The sequence below is a fragment of the Amblyomma mixtum genome, chromosome 3 (genome assembly GCF_055824585.1).
Source record: "Amblyomma mixtum isolate Tamu chromosome 3, ASM5582458v1, whole genome shotgun sequence".
Taxonomy (NCBI): domain Eukaryota; kingdom Metazoa; phylum Arthropoda; class Arachnida; order Ixodida; family Ixodidae; genus Amblyomma; species Amblyomma mixtum.
This window is the reverse complement of record NC_143014.1, coordinates 181,138,672-181,156,283: the sequence shown is the minus strand read 5'-3', so window position 1 is coordinate 181,156,283 and position 17,612 is coordinate 181,138,672. Positions and strand designations below refer to the sequence as shown.

The following is a 17,612-nucleotide window of genomic DNA, read 5'->3' as shown; positions in this document are numbered from 1 at the left end:
CCCTTGAACTTCGCTTAGGCATCTAGCAGCTTAGTCTAACATGCACCATAACTGTACAGAATTATAGATCGATTGCACAGGAAACCCACCAGGCTGTCGTATCTGACAACCTAAATGTGTTCCAGATTGAAGAAAAAAATTTTAAGAAGTATAGACAAATATATGCTTCTGTGTTTTCATCTTTAAATTAATGCGCAACACTTTTGAATCAGTGGATCACCATATGGTGTTCAGCTGTGACAACTAAATCAGTTTTAATTGATTTTCTTCCTACTGTTTTGGTTTCATCAGCCAAATGATTGCTATGTTGTGTAGATGGTGTAGGTCGCATGGGGCATGAAAAAGAATGACTGCTCATACATCATTTGTTGTCACACCAGGTCTTGAAGCAGGCTGGCTTGGGTATTATGAATTAAAACTGCGTATCGAGCTTTGTACTGCAGTTTGATTCATACCTTTTGTGACGTTAAAACCTCATACATGTCAAAGATATCGCTTGGGTGATGAAACCGAAACATGTCAAGAAATCAAATTATAAATGACGTTATACATGGAACGTCATGTGTTGATCCGTGTATTATGTGTAACACATCGTTTGCAAGAAGACGTGCAACTTAAATTTGGTGTCTATAGTCCTGAAATGATGCCACACTGTGCATGAAGTGACCATAGGCTGTCATAATGACGACCTAAATGTATGTCATATTGACAACTAAATGTTTAAATGACGCCATACTGTAATATGAAAAGACTTGAGGCCACCATAATGATGGCTCAGTTGTGTTCCTCATTGTCAAGTAAGACGTCAAAATGATTAAAAACACCATAATTCAAAAATGACAGCCAGCTTCCACTTTGATGGTCAGATGCTTGGAAATAGATCTGCCAAGATAATTCCCATCATTATGACTAATCTTTTTTTTTACATTTTGGCTGATTTTTGTTTACCTATCACATTAGTGCTTACGCACTAAAAGCAGCAGTTTGCTGCCGGCCCTGCCTGGAAAATCTTTTTGCACAGACATCAATTTTTTTTCTTGTGTGTTTTTTAATGATCTAGACATTTGTAGACAGGGATCACCCCCTCAATTGGCTGCTAAATAATCTATAATTAAATTACTCCGAGAGCTGTTCTGATTTCAACAACTGAACAGTTGCTGGGATTTGCAAGGTGTGCTTAGGTTAGTCAGGCATGAAAAAAACTTCAGTTTAACTACCCTAGCAAAAATTCTGATTGGAGAAACAAATAAAAGTTCTATTCATTTCTCTGTATTGCATTATGAAACGATAGACCTATACATTGATACAGATTGTATTGGTCAAGGTATAGGCATATAGGATGTATTATTGTCTAGGTCCTATGGCTTTATTCGTTGTATTGGTGTATAGCTTCAATTGTATTGCCTGTGACTGGTGTGTGTGTGTGTGTTTGTGTGTGTGTGTATCTGTCTATCCCCTTATCTGCATATCTGCATATTAGGCATGCATGTATGGCGAGCACATTCCATATATTGTGGGTATGTAGTTTCCATAATGCTGAAAGAAAAATGCGCACAGCTGCATTTTATATCATGATGCATTTTAAAAATTTAATGAAAACTGTGCATACTTCCAAATGCAGGATGAAAATTTCATCAAATTTTCACAATATCACAGAAATATTTAGCTCACACAAAGCCACAGCTGACACCAAAAAGCAGCACAGCTTGGCAGTAGGCTCATAAGAGGTACAAAAATGTCACAGTATAGGTTACGCATTTCTGGAAAAGTTCAAGGGAACTAAATCACAGTAATTGTATACACTGCAGTAATTGTAGCATGATGAAAATTACACCTTGAAACTGCTGTTCACGTATTTACCAATATCAGAGCGAATTTTGGCTGGCTCAGAATTGCAATTAACACCAAACAGTTCATGTAGCACAGCTCGGTTTGATGACTCTAAATAGCTGTAAAAATACCACACGATGAGGAAAATTTGGTTTGAAAAGAATTGCTAATACAACATTTATGAAATAAAACTAAAACTCAATGTGCATATCGGATTGAAAAAATTATAGTGCTTAAGAGGCTAAGACAAAGATAGATTAGCAAGAAAAGGATATGCAGTATAAGATACAGAGGACTGAAAGATAACTAAGGCAGTGACCTGAAATTAAGAGTCTGAAATGACTGCAGCCAGTAAAAAAAATGAGAACCAAAAAAATAAAAACTACAAGTAGTCCAGGTAGACCTGCACTACTTGCTGCAGGGTGATGAAAGGTGGCACGAGATAAGTTTGCATAAAATATAAGAAATAGAAGGTGAAGCAATGAGCAGAACTAACAGTGCTCACTTCAAAATGAAAAAAGGTAGACAGTGCAGTTGGAGCGTCACTTAAGCAATGAGCACGCCATATACAGATGAAGCACGCAGCGGCAGTGTACGTGATTAATGGTGGCAGAAGGCATCAAACAAGGAAAGGTAAAGCAATGACTAGAAGAGAACTTAACAAATGGACTGCTACCAATCAATGTAAAAATAAAAACGATGTAAACAATCTGGTAAGAGCTACAACTGAGCAATGAACACACCATACATTGGTTAAGCAGACAGTGGCAGAAGGCATGAATAGGAAAAGGTAAGGTAATGCCTAGAAAAGGCATCACAAATAGACTTAGAACCATTTTAAAATTAAAAAGGTTATACAACCTAGTAAGCATCTCAACATTGTAAACAAATGATGACATGATGCTAGGCAAGCTGGCACAAGTTACATATATGCAATAAAATAAAAAATGGGCACAAGATATGAGACTTTCACGAAAGCGAAATGGTAGGAAAAAGACTACTTAAGAGTAGCAACATCGGCCAGTTTTGATGCAAGATGGCGTCCAACCATCTTCATTCTTTCTTTCACCTCAGCTTCACTCCTAGCTGGCAGTGGTGCAGACTTGATAAAGTGAAGGAAGAAGTCTGAAAAGGCTGCCAGAAATGATTGTATTACAATGTGCTAATAAGACGCTTTGTTTCTTTTTCCTAATGGCAAGACAATAGGCTGGGTCATGATAGCGGACATGACCTTCAGTAAGCAGCGAGTGGCATGCCTCAGTGTTAGTGTTATGTTAGGACTTGCTTTCTGAAAACAAAAAGGAAGGTGATTGGTGCCATAAGCTATAATACCATGCCAACCCAACCCCTTAAAGCAATACTTTAGAATTACTGAGCTGCTTGCAACAACAAATTTGGTGGAGTTGTTCACTGGCCTTCACTGTATGTAGAGAGAATATTTAATAGGCAGCTTGAATGGTTTTAGACGGGGTTTTATTGTTTATTATTTCTTTTATCACCTAAAGTTGTCATCATTATACTGCATATTTTGTAAGTAGCTTGGAGAAATTTTGTCGTGTTGTCCACAAGCATGGCAAAGGAAGCATTATGGAGGAGATACACTGGAAGGCTAGTAAGCACTTATAAATTGTCTTTTGCTATGCCTGCGAAGCTATTCACTTTAAGCATAAACAGTGATAAGGGAGTAATTACTCATTTGCATCCACCCAGGCGCAGCTATACAGCTACGAAGGAAAGCTCCACAGCTTCCAAAGAAACATCGTATTGAAAGAAAAATTCGTCCTAGTCCAGGGTTCGAACCTGGGACCACCGCTTCGCCAGAGCAGTTAGTCTACCAGATGAGCTAACCTGGACGGCTAGCATATGGTAGGGCGAGAGTGAATTGATCAATAACTCGATGTGGGAACAACATTGGTCAGATGTTTGAATGATTAAGTTATGCTACCTGGAACAGCACAAGAGGCACCCTCTTCATCCAAAGGTTGCACCAACTGTGGAGTGGAATGCAATTCATGGCATTCTCTGTGCTGCAATGGCTGGGAACATTGAACTGACAATGCCTGGCATTCTAGGGGGAGATTTAAAGATAAACTAGCACACTGTCTCAATCAAAACTTGATTCACAGTTCTATTTGACTTCAAGGTATGCTTGCAGTGGTTGCCAAGTGGTTGAGCATCCGCCTCACATGCAGGAAGTGCAAGGTTCAATTCCCAGTGCTGCCAGGTACCCACCTATGATACAGTGGGTACAAGCTTTCCTCTGGCCAGGTGCTCGGTTTATCAGGTGTGAAATGCTTGGAAAATCAGTCTTTGACCCTACCCAGAGTTAACGAAAACATCTTGTGACATGGTTCTCTTTTGCCACAGATGCCTTTGCACCATAAAAATCCACCATCATCACCAGAAGGTATATTGTGGCCCTCTTAGCTCTCCAAATGAGTTCCCAATAAAATAAGATTTATTCTGCTTAAAAGATCTACGTATATCAAGCTGCTCTTTTGGATGTCAATGCAAATGACACTTTCCTAGCCCTATAACATGAACTCCAGTTGTGGCACATTTTGCGTATACTGCATGTGTGCAAAAGACACAAAGGAAGGTAAGCCATTAATTGGTTCAATGCGTCATAACTTCAACTGCAGCACATATATGGTATGCACATGCAGCTATACACACACTACTGTCTGAGAAGGTCCAAAAATACACACACAAGCAAACTTGTTTGCTCCTACAACCTGGTGACTCTACAAATAGCAATCACATTGGAAGTGGAAGATGGAGTAACTCATTTTTTAAAAGCTATATATAAAGGCAACAGCGTGCCTCTAAAATGAGAAAAAATGTATCAGGTCCTATGAAATATACAAATGGGGCTTAGGCAAGGATGTCCTCTGTCTCCTTTGTTGTTCATGTTGTACCTACAAGAGTTAGAGACCACCCTAGGCAGGAGCAGACTGTGCTTCAACCTTTCTTTTTTTTCAAACAAGGCAAATGGATCAAAGGGTCATTACTGGGATTAATGTATGCAGATGATATATTGCTAATGGCTGACAATAAGGAATATTTGCAGAAGTTGATAGGCAACTGCGGTACAGAGGGAGATAGATTAGGTTGCAAGTTTAGCAAGGAAAAATCTGCACTCATGATATTTAATGATGAGGGCAACAAGCACAGAATACAGGAGTTCATGCTAGAAGTAGTGGATAAGTACAAGTATCTTGGGGTCTGGATAATAAGGGTGCTGAGTATTTGGCACAGCATGAAAATTATGTAATGAATAAGGCTAGTAGGAATGCAGCTATCATGAAAAACAGGGCATTGTGGAATTACCACAGGTACAAAGTGGTAAGAGGGATCTGAAAAGGGGTGATGGTTCCTAGTCTGACTTTTGGCAATGCAGTTCTGTGCATATGAGACAGGTCTTCAAGCAAGGTTGGCAATCAAACAACGCAGAGTAGGGAGGCTAGCTTTGGGAGCACATGGCAATACACCTAATCAGGAGGTACAGGGTGATATGGGATGGGCGTCTACGAGAGCAGAGGAGCTAGTAGTAGCATTTCAGGAGCGATTAAGAAAAATGGGGAAAAAGCAGTGGGCTAGGAAAGTTTTCAGGTACCTGTACATGAGAAATGTGGACACAAAATGGAGGAAGCGAGCTATAAAATTGACAAGCAAATATCTGGACAGCAGTTGGGGTGCAAATCAGCAATTATTGGTTCACAAAAAGGTTAAAGAAGCAAAGCGGACTCGGTGGAAAACAGGGATGCTGACGAAATCGGCACTGGGAACTTACAGGATCTTTAAGCAGGAAATTGCCAAAAAAATGTCTATGATAATTGTAGGGGAAGCTCTTTGTTCGAGGCCAGGATGGGAGTGTTGCAGACTAAGATATCGAGCCAGGTATCCCGAGATAGGCACATTGTGCGGTGCATATGGAGAGGAGGAGGAAACGGCTGGACACTTGATACTTTTCTGTAAACGGCTTCACCCTACAGTGGAAAGCAGCAGGGCTGATTTATTCAAAGCATTGGGATTTAAGGACAGTGAAGGAAAAATAGATTTTAATTGGGTAGAAGTAACCAAGCCAAGGTTATCTGATTGGTGGCTAAAGTTAACAGTAAAATTTTATGAGTCACGGCTAAGTGGCTTGAGCTACCGCCCAATTTAAAGGGTTCAGCTTTATCCATCCATGCATCCGTCCACTGAATGGGCTTGGGCACACTCATTATGAGCAGAATCATGCATTAAAGTGAAACATACAAAGAGCATGTCCACAACTATGGCATGCTTATCAATGTCATGCTGTGATTACAAAGGATAAATGGTGCATCGGATCCTGTTCTCACATCCGTTTCTCATAAAGTTCCCATTTATTTTTTATGAAATTGCCCGAAAGCATTGTTGTGGGAGAATGTTACAGAGGGAAGCAAGCTGCAGGGCTAGTTGTGATGCATGTTGTGAGGAAGGCAACACAAGATACGGACAAGAGACAGAAGACAGGACACAAGTGCTTGTGAACATCTGTCCTCTCTTCTGTCCCTCGTCCATATTTTGTGCCGCCTTCTTCACAGCTTACAGAGGGAAGAATTTTCTTGTGAAGAATGGTTAAGTGTGCAAGGTATTATTGCAACAAAAGGAGGTAAAAGCACCACGAACAAAATTTCTACAAGTCAGAAGCAGTACAGAGTGAAGTGTCAAGATGAGAGAGCAGGTTGTTACAGATTAGAGGGAGGGAAAAAAACAATACAATACACTGCTGAACGCAACAAATGGTCACAGTCTGGCTATGCACTACCACAAAGATGCTGTGTAAGCACAATGGCAAATTCCTTGTCACTTGTCAACACTACAGCCTGAGGCAGTCTGTTCAATTTCATAATGAGAGAAATACCCCACTTTGTTGATTCATTGCACTCTATAAGAACTGCTCTTCTCAATAATCAACAGCTTGGTGGAAGAGTGCTTAAAATGCATAATTAACTTACCAAGTATAATTTTCTACAGGCCAACATTCAGAGCCCTGAGCTCTTTAATCTCATTGTGCAAGGCCTTCTATTTCATTTGGAGCTTCTTGTTCTCTTCTTTTAAAACTGCAAGATCCGAGCATGCAACAAGTTCATCGCTGCTGCTGTCACTTTGCAGCAGGGTGCACTGCCACTGCTTGAGAGCAGTCGACAATGTAGGTCGTAGCCTCTTCGGTTTTACCTGCTTGAGTTGTAAAGCTTTTGTTAGCTAACTTGGAATGTCGCACCGCTATTTAATATACTCACCACTTCATTTTCACTGCTAGACCCCAACATGATAGGTGGTACTGGAAACCACTTCTTCTTCACAGCATTTTCTGCTTTTTCGCGGCTTTCTGGAAAATTCACAATCAAGAATCTTTGCAACAATGACAGCAACAGAAATAGCAACAACAGGCAGCAACAGTGAAAACCTGCTTACATACATCAGTGGCAACGGAAAGGATTATATATATGGTTGAATAAGGCAACTCAAAATGCTCGTAGCCCAGTACAAGCCTAGAAGCAAAAGTACAGAAATCAGATTTGGCAAAAAAATATGGAGTCAAAGATAAAATACTCTTGTGTTATTGCAAAAGAGGCAGAAGCTGCAGCCTGAGCATGGTCTTCCGGTCTTCTGGTCTTCCGCCAAGTTGTGCTTCTTGACAACTTGGCGGTCTCTACTTTAAAAGTGACAGTCTGCAACAAAATGCAGAAAACAATAAAGCCCAAGTGTGCACAAGAGCAACTTTGCCATTCACAGTTTAAATATCAAAACTATCATGGAGCATGTGCACTCCTCCTCCTGGTGTCAGTGCACCCCTGGAGACAACGCCTGCTGCTAGTTAGGTGCACACAAAGCTGGCAGAAATTTATCTGTCAGCGGCAAAAGGTATTTGAGTGCAGTTCACATTCACAATCGTTGGTACAAAATATGGAAACTCGGCACCGTGGCACTGGCAACTGTATGCATGACAGTGCATACGCACAAGAATGAGGCCATTAGAAGGACCGAGAAATTATACATGCTAGCAATGAGAAAACTTGAAAAGCAGCTAGGTTATGTCTATATAACGTTATATCAATTGGACTTACCAAACAGTTCCAAAATTTGGGCCCGGAAATACCCGTCCTGAATGCTGACCGCCCACTTGGCGTGATATAGTTTCCCCGGTGTGAAGTCCTTATCTCAAGATGGGTGAAAGCAAGAAATGTCTTCATTGGAACAATGTGCCACTCGTCATATGAGAACTTCACATAAGTATACATGACCTTGCTAGCGGCCGTAGGACAAAAAAATAAACTACAAAGCCACACCGTAGAGAAAAAAAAATGCCACACCAACCGCAAATCTCAATTCTAAAATTACTAAACATTCATGAACTAATTGCATGGTTCCTGAATTGATGCCGCAAAGCCAATGCGCAGCATGCGCAGCTTCGGATCTGTTATTTCAGGAGCGACTTTAATCGCTAATAATTCCTTACGTTCAAATGTAAAAAAATGTCTAAATAAAAATGTAAAAGTAAATAATAATTTGACGGTAGCAAATTATTTTAGTTGTATTGCAAAACTACTCTACCATAAACAGCACATGTTTGGCACAAGTGAAGCTGCCGCTGGAAACAATGAGCCCAAGAGCGAAGACGAGCTTTGCGCGCATGGACAAAAAATGTTGTCGTGTAGTTAGCGCAGTTTGATTCTTTCTGAAGCTGCACCACGCTGCTAGCAGCTCCTGCTGTATCGCCCACTGCTTAAAAAATAACCGGCACTTTCGTCGTGATCTGCAGAGAGCAACTAAAAATGCATCGCATAGTATAGCCGTTATGAACGCCTGTCTCCAGCCAGCCACTGACTCACACAAAAAACTGCAGGTGATTAAGGTTTTTTCGCTTTTGCTCGTGTGCTACATCAATGCTGCAATGGCCACACAGCAATGTACTACTAGCGACATGTCTGCCGTTCTGTTGAAAAGATGAAGCTGTACGTCGAGCCTGACACAGACTTCAGTATGCCGCAGTTAACTAAATGCCGAATGAACTCGCGACTGCCCCCATGTCACAGCCTGGTGGAAACACAGCAACTGTTCCTGAAACTCCCATGGCATCAACCGCGTATTGTCACTCCCGTGAGACATGCAATTCTTCCAATGAGGACACCCGCGACCCGACGTGCTGCAGCTACCCGTACGATGAGTAGACGACCGGTATGTACGATCTTCTTCTGAGCAATGTTTTTGTTATTTATGCGGGCAGAAGGTAGTTTTCTTGAGGGACAGATGAAAGCGGAGTCACATGGGACCCCAGATATAAAAAGGAAGTAGCAACTACCCAAATTATTATTTCATTCTGCTGCTGTTCCGTCACTCTGGTATGCATTTAGGCACAATTTGCAAATGTTTACTCTAGTTTTAAGTAGCACCTAAATTTTTGTTTTGGTGTAAATGTACATGTTTTGGGCAGCTCTTGAAGGGCTCACGTTGAAGAGCCACTGAGCGACAGTGATTTTCCATGCTCTTCGTACCACTTGCAGCAGATGCTAGTAGCGGGATCCCGCCACCGATGAGCAAAATTTACATCTAGACAGCCAAGTTGCACGCCCAAGTGTGCCAGTGACACCATCCTCAAGGATGCACTCATTTGCGATGGCGGAGCACCACCATGCAGGCACTGTGCTTCCACGGCTGCTACGTCCAGGAGGCCACAACGCTTCTCACTAAGCAACTGTTGCAATGGGCTTGATCTATAGGTGCGTTATGATCTCCGCGGTCGTGGTGCTGTTTACAGAGGCCACCCTGCTGCTGCTTTAACATAAGGCGGTAAAGGCCGCTGGGTTTTGAAGCAGGATACCACAATAACACAGTTGTGGCCTGTATACGGTTCCCAGCGTCTCACATGAGGTAATTCTGGATGCTGTGGTGGCTTGCCGATGCCTCGACATCAAGGACGTGAGGCACATGGTGGACTATGACTTACCATGATGCAGTACCGATTATATGCATTGTTGATGCGGAATAGATCTTCCTGTTCGTATAGTCCTTTGCAACACTGAAAGCTCTCGATTTGACTCCAAATATTGTATTGCTGGTGGAGTTTTTATTCCTGCAATTTCGTGTTTACTACGATTTTGTGATGTTTTATGTATATGTGCTCTATTCTGAAAAACGTTCAGTTTGATATCAAAGCAGGATGTGTGCTTGTGTGCACGCACACGTTTTTTTCTTTCTTTAACGTTTCCCTTCATTCTGGAATTTAATAGCTAGGTCACACCAAACATAACAGCCCAAGCTGAAGCCAATCATGTGAGTGAGTAGAACTCCAAGAGTGTGCTGTGCGTCCATGTGCGTGTGTGTCATAGTGCGTCTTTAGGGGGCACGTAAAAACGCTCCAGAAATGACCAATTGGAGAGACGAAAGAAAAACAACTACAGTTCACAACACACAATGCAAAATGATATAACACCTGCACAAATAAGAGTTTCCGAGTTATCTTGCCTTTAAAGCACTTGTGCATTATCTGAAAACATGCCGAGACAAGTCGGGCTGCAGTGCCACATCTTGGATGACATCATTTTAAAGTGCTCAGGCATTCTCTCGCACTCCGCAGAATTACGCATACTATCTTTGGCTCTCTGAGAAAGATTCTTCGACTCCGCCGACTGGTTGGGGCTGCCTGCTCATCACAAGCTCTGAAACGCTATCGTATGTCACGTAGTGGTGACTGCATTCTGGAGAATAGGAAGACAGCGAAAATGGCTTCTAAACAAAACTCTTTATTTGGGCTACCTTGCAATCATGATGGCTGAATCACTCAGCGGCAGCGCAGCAACAAGCGTGCTCGGTGGTCGTCGAACACAATGCCCGCTGCTCTTAGATGTACTCAATTTAAAGCTGATAGCGAACTTTCAAGATATGGCATGCAAAGTTACTACAGTAATTTGGAACAACGTAGAATCAGCTCCGGCTAGATATGATCAATCGAGATCAATCTGGTCGCGTCTTGCATCACAAACAAATCAATAAAGCAGCATGCCGGCAGCTTTGAAGAATGAACAAACAAATATAAAGATATGCGGCAATCTCATTTGCATACACTACGCTCTTGCTTTGAGATGAAGTTCATCCTGACGTTTTAACCAGTTTTCAGCCAAGCCACCGTACTAAGCACCTGAGATGTGAGACAGTCAAAGCTAAGTGGCACATCGATCTTCTAGCACAGCGTCGCACATATGACTTGAGAATTCTGCAGAACATGAGAAGCAGCATCTTACTGCCGGCCCTGCATGCTGAACCATCTCTCCTTTAGCTGTGCACTTAGGGTAGACTGGCGACTGTAGTGAAGATCACGCTTGGGGCAAATGCGGCCCCATATGCCGCTTGCTGTTGCCCACAATCTGTATGCTAGGATTTGGGGGGACAAGGAAAGTGGCAAGCATTCCACCATCTCACCGTGTTACGACCACGCCCGTGAATTTTTCTGGAAGAAGGCGTATTCCATACTTCTGTCGCTGTAAATGTTATTGAGCACAGAAGCAAGAACAGTGGCTGAATTGCAGTCAGCCTTGAGCACTGTCAGACCTTCCCAAAGCAAGATAACTGTGCCGACTGATCGCCGCTTTCCGGACAAAACCCCTTACATCCAGTGGCTGCACGATCAGGCATCTCATAGAGTTTCCCAATACAACCAAGAGCGAAAGCTCATGCCACCGGCTATGTGAGTTTTTTAAAGAGCACGACATCCACTGGGGGAATGCCGGAAAGATGAGGTTTCTTATTTGACTTAGCTGTTGTTAGCTCTAAAACATAGCTACGACAGCAGAAATATATATTTATCCAATAGAAGTTACTGCAAGGAAACGTTGTTTCACAATCAAAATTTTATAAAGTAATACCCCTGTCACACGGGCATTTCGAAGGCCCTCGAACCGATAGTCTATTGACTCAAAGGCGATCGAGCGCTGCTACACGGCCAATTTCAATGGCTATCAACTCAATAGTCTATTCGCACTTTTCAGCAACGGTGGCGCCCCCACGCGGTTCTTTTACGAAGCGGTCTGCCGGTGATCGGCGTTCGCAGCGCAAGCAGCCACACTTCGCGCAATGGATGTGCCGGCGCGAAAAGTGTGAAGCGATCGTTTGAGTAGTACCCCCCAGTGCAAAAATCGTGCCGGGTGAGATGAAGTGAGCCTGTGCAGTTCCTCTAGGTACAAAAAATTGTAAGCACATTGAAGCTTGGAGCTGTAGATCGGGAATAAAGTGATTAAGCAGACAAGGAAAGGGGAATGAGGGGCTCGTTATAAATATGAGAGAAGCTAACAGCCACAGAAACCAAGGGGCACAGGGGATTTTTAATTTTTTTATTTATTTTGTGGTGTTGGTCAATTTATAATATTACTGAATATGTTATCGCTTAAAGCTAATTGATTAGAAAAGCAGAAGAAAAACAACCACATGCCGCCGGTGGGATCCGAACCCACGACCTGTTGTATGTTATTCAAATTCGATTGTCGTGTACTGTGAGAAATCTAGAAAGATTTCTTCTGGCGTTATCTCGGTGAGCTAGCCGCCACAGCGTGACTTTTTACGGTGCTCCTCGGTCCGGAGTTTCATGACTTCAATCAAGGATCTTAGCCCTCTGCGACCACAGCTGACAGCCGGCGCCGTGTCGTCGCTACAGATTACCGAGTACTCTCACGACATGGTGCCAAGAATAAAAAAAAAACACAAGCCGGTTAGAGAGTTTGCATATATGCGTTTTAAAGGTGTGGTTTGAATGTGAACAGTTGATGTTCTGACCGTGGTGCTCATGAAACATTTGCACGTAGTGGACCCCTGTGCACAGTAATGTTTTGCGAAACGTTCTGTATTTTTCGCTCGTTAGCATGTTCACAAGTTCTGTAAATAGGGCGAGGTTAAAGGACTAGATTAGTGCCGGTCGTGGCTGATTACTGTAATTTACAATATGCAGTCCACACGTGTCAGCAGGGCTCAATTATTTCCGAAAAACATTTTGTTCACTAGACTGTCCGCGTCCGATACACAAAGCCCAGAGGAGCAACGTGTGCGCCCGGCGCATAAAATTTATCTGCACACACCCCAGAGCGATATCCTAATAGAGTAAGCGTACGGAATTTCATTGTTGAAACTTGGGAAAAAAACCCACCTAGGCGCAAATTATTTCATGACACAAAAAGAGACGACGAGACAACGGACAGGCGCCAACTTCCAACTATTTATTGCTCGAAAAAACATACATTTATAGTCTCAGGCAACGCCCACATTTTCACACCACGTGCCTTATCGCAGCCCTGACTTATCGCCTGGCACGAACATTATTGCTCAGAAAATCGTATTCCGCCGAATACAACCTAACTGAAGTGTCACTCACGCACAAGGCTGCCTTTTTCTTTATGTGAAAGGCTTCCAATAAAAGCCTCGCCTGCTTGAATTTGCTTTTGCCCAGAACTATAAATGACTATAAATGAACTATAAAGAGACTCTAAATGTATGTGCTTTTTCGAGCAATAAATAGTTGGAAGTTGGCACCTGTCCGTTGTCTCCTCGTCTCTTTTTGTGTCGTGAAATAATTTGCGCCTAGGTGGGTTTTTTCCCCAAGTTTCAAGATGGAAAACCAACTAGCCCGTCAACATGCCTTACTGAGGAATTTCATTGCATATCCGCCGATATTGAAAGATACTGTACTGTCCGCGCCTATGGTTAGTGCGCCGCAAAGCGCAAAATTTCAGCTTTTTTTACATTACAGCCCGCGGACTGCATACCCGAAATTACGGTACTTTGAAGCCAATTACATAGCCATTCATGTTAAAGAGTTTCAGCGCAAGTTAATGCAACAGAGGATCGAAAAGAGGCGCATGAAAGTGCTTCCTTAGTCCCCTACCTTCCTTTGCGTTGTATGGTTTCCAGCTGTTAACGGATCATATGGCTGACATTGAAAGGTGCATCATTCCCTATGGCGCACCTCTGCATTTGTTCAGCGAGCGGCAGAATGGCTTCGACAAACGCAACAGGGTCGGGAGCTGCATGCTCCTTCATACGCACGCGCTTCCGCGGTACCTCCATCACCGCTCCGTTCTCCATGACGGCGATGCCGCCGCGCCACCTATAGGCGCTGAAAAGTGCGAATCGAGTCAACGGAGCAGCCTGGAACTCTATCGAGATTTTGAGGGCCTTCGAGTGCTTCCAAGGTTGCTAACGTTGCTTCGAGTGGCGCCAACGCGCACTCTCGTGCACGATGCGTTTACAGTATGAGAGTGTGAAAAACGTTCTTCTCCTAAACTTTAAAGCAGGCAGAAAAATATTAGCCTATAAAATTATTTAACAATTGTATGGGTTTGGTTTACAACGCATTAATTTCATACTCTTGCTCGCAGTAACAAGCGCGCGAGAAGCAAACACAACGAAAAGCTCAGCCATTTTGATGTAGTCCTCAGATCACTTTGTACGCGATAGTTTTTCATACAATTTTCCTGGCTTTTTTTTGTATATTTTCCGCTGATTCCACCCCACGCGTTATTTTTTATTCTGCCTGCGGCAGTGCGAGGTCTGTTACGTCCCCTTTATTTTTTCTGTCTTAGTTTTTTGTTTTATTTTATTTTTTCTGATATGACGTCGGTGCAACGGCAGTTGTGGGGAGACCGGGAAACGTTTATGTTGATAGACTTGTGGGAAGATCACCTCGCTGACTTGCGTTGTCAGAAAAGGAACGGCGGCATGTACTAAGAAATTGCACAACGTTTACGAGAAGCCGGCTACTATAGGACGTGCGCCCAAGTTCACAACAAGATCGAAAACTTGGGGCAAACGTACCGGTAAGTGGCTTTTCCGTGCACGCGGATTACAAGCATGCGGTCTGTCGCGGTAAAAAGTTCGCAGCCTTGTCAGCGTTGTTTTTGAGATGCCCTTTGTAATGCAACATTGTTTTTCACTGCGCTGCATACCCGCATCTTTCGCAGCAGCGCAGTTTGTAAACATTGCTGACTCAAGTGACTACAGTCAGCCCAGTTTTACGTGCTATAGAGTAGGGCAGCATGAAATGATACATTGATCATCAGCACTTTCCTTTATTACACAACAGCATATACAGCGGTATTGATACAGCTCGTCACAGCACTTTCCTTTATTACGTGATGGCGTATACAGCGGTGTTGATACAGCTCGTTCGGTCGAAAAGCCGTCGGCGTCGTAGTAGTTCTGAGCACCGTGCGTCGGAAAAAATCGTATCATGCCACTCGTTTACCCCAGAACGTTCCGGATGGTGTCATACGATCCAACGTTTCGTGCACCATAAACGTACTAGTTAAGGTGGAGCCTAGTTCGCGGCAGGGATTCGAACCGGTGACCTATAATCGGGCGCTGCGTATCATGCGCGGTTTGGGTGTCCAGCAAGACAAGTGAGAACGTTACTGCATCATTTACTTTCCTAAAAAGCGCCGCGCCGAACGAATGATGGCATTCAACGGACTCCCTGGCAGCGCTGCAAGGCGCTCTGGCCTACCAGGCGAAGCTGAAGCGTCCTCCAATTTTTTTTCTTGTCTCAGTCGCCCTTGCAAAAAACTTTCAGATTGTGGCTGAGGAAGAGAACTACCGGTTCTGGAGCGGTCACATGGGAATCCTTCTGGCGCATACACCAGTTCCTTGGCACACTGCCGGCCAATGATCCCTCCATGGCACAGGAAAGAGACGTAACAGTTGAAGAGGTACGTTGTAGTATTTATTGCAGCTTTTAGCAGCTATTAGTGCTGAACAGCATGCTTGGTAGTGCAAGAGCTAATCGCATTACCTCATTTTCTTTAATAGTGCTTTGCAAATGCTTATTTTGAAGTCAATGATGGGAATTCTCGAATGGAAATTGCAGTCAGCATCTATAAAAAATGAGAGCTGCAGAAAATGCGGCACCTTAACTAATTTTAGCCAGCATGTCTTCACAGAAAGGCTTTTATTTACAGCTTTCTGCAGGAAATTTATTGCTGCAAGATACTGCCAGTATCATAATGGCAGTGAACCCAGCATAACAGGGTTTGCCTCAAAATCACTGTGAGAACTAACACTAAGCAGTGTTTATTTCAGCCTAGTCATGTCAGTAAGGTGAGCTGTGTGTGCTGCTTAAGAATGTAATGGATGTGTGGCCACCCACTACCAAATGGAAACGTGAACTGTGCAGTTTTGCAAAAGGAACCTTTAGCTGCTTATTCTGTTCTTGCCCTGACTAACAGTATGACTGCCACGCAGATCATTCATCAGATGGAGCAAGGTGAAACCGCTGAAGTCATCACCACCACAATGGCAGTGCACGACATGCTGCCCTGCGATGACCTTTACACAGGGTCACCGCAGCCGATGACACCATCAGCAGTCGGGTCACCAGCAGCCGTATCATCAGCTGCCGGGTCACCAGCAGCCCTGTCATCACCTGCCACATCAGCCGCAGCATTGGCTGCCACACCAGCCACATTGTCGGGTGTCACAGCCGAGGCTGCGACACCAGCCACAGCCCAGCCTCCCTCCAGAAAGAGGAAAAGGGGGGCAGGTGCTCCGTCTGAAATTCATAGAGGGCTCCTGCAAGAGCAGAAACTCTTGCGGGAGACCTTGCAAGCAGCTCGGGCGAAGGAATACGAGCAAAGGGAGAGGCAGATCTGTAAGAGAGGTTAGTGAACGCTTTAGAAAAATTCTTCACCAAGTAAAGCAATAAAAGCTAGTTTATTCTAATTTCTGTGTTTATTACAATACTATGGCCTGAATGTGTGCCGAAAGAGGTCAGCAGTGCAAACATGACCAGCTCAACCCTGTGGTGTAATGCTGGATTGTGTGTAGACATGCTGTGCATTAAGCATTACCCATGCAGAGCATGCATGCATGCATGCCACTCGTCTGTCATTTCTGTCCAGGCTTGCTGGAAGCAACATGCCGCACCGGCATGTTGCTTCCTATAAGTTGCAATTTTTTTGCAATTTAGTTCCTACCTGTCCCTACTGAGCTGATACAAACAGCTTCCGCATTTTTATTGTACACAAAATAGTGATGCCACTGAAAATGACATTAATACAATGCAAGCTGTTTCTTTTTTCTATGCATTTGTCATTTCACCAGGGGCTCAAACATTACAGTGAAAACCTTTTGGCACTAAAATTTTCAATGCTGTCTACTGCTGGAGGCATGGAAAAAATACTGCCAAATGGAAAACCATGTTTCATACCCTATGATTTGGCTTTTAAATGTTCTGCAGTGTTTCTTAGTTCCACACGGAGGCATGTGTGTGTTTGTGTAATGAGCTCTTGATTGCTACAAAAAATGAGGTTGATAAAGTTAAATACTGTGAACCTTAAGATCAAGTACGCAGATAGCTGTCTGCGTCTAGATTGTGTTGTAAATAATGACACTGATTTGAGAAGGGAACAAACGGTTCCGGAGACGTCATCTCCATGGTTCTGCTAAGGCAGACTCTTGGTGGCCCTAAAAAGGACCGTTCTTGTTGAGACGACCGTCAAGCACATCGCATTCCTGGTACACTGCAGGGTATAAGCAGCCGCACCGGCTATGTGAACTCATCCATGCTTGAAGAAGTGCACAAGCGCCATCCTAACTTCACAGCCAGTGCCTTCTTGAACATCTGTGCAGAGCTGTGGCTGCTGGAGACCATCATTGTTGCTTTCCAGCTCTGTCAGCCACTGCTGCAGGATCGTATCTCCCAACTCCTCGCACACATTGTTCAAAATGCAGCACGCACGAATAGCCAGGCGGGAATTTTCTATCGAGCATTCCAT

At 43.5% G+C, this 17,612-nt stretch overlaps 2 pseudogenes; both read left to right on the top strand.

Annotated features, from left to right (window-relative positions):
• The first annotated feature begins 4,972 nt into the window (after positions 1 to 4,972).
• LOC149352921 (uncharacterized) lies at positions 4,973 to 7,263 on the top strand (annotated as a pseudogene).
• Positions 7,264 to 14,215: 6,952 nt separating this feature from the next.
• On the top strand, positions 14,216 to 16,500 carry LOC149352920 (uncharacterized; annotated as a pseudogene).
• The last annotated feature ends 1,112 nt before the right edge of the window (positions 16,501 to 17,612 follow it).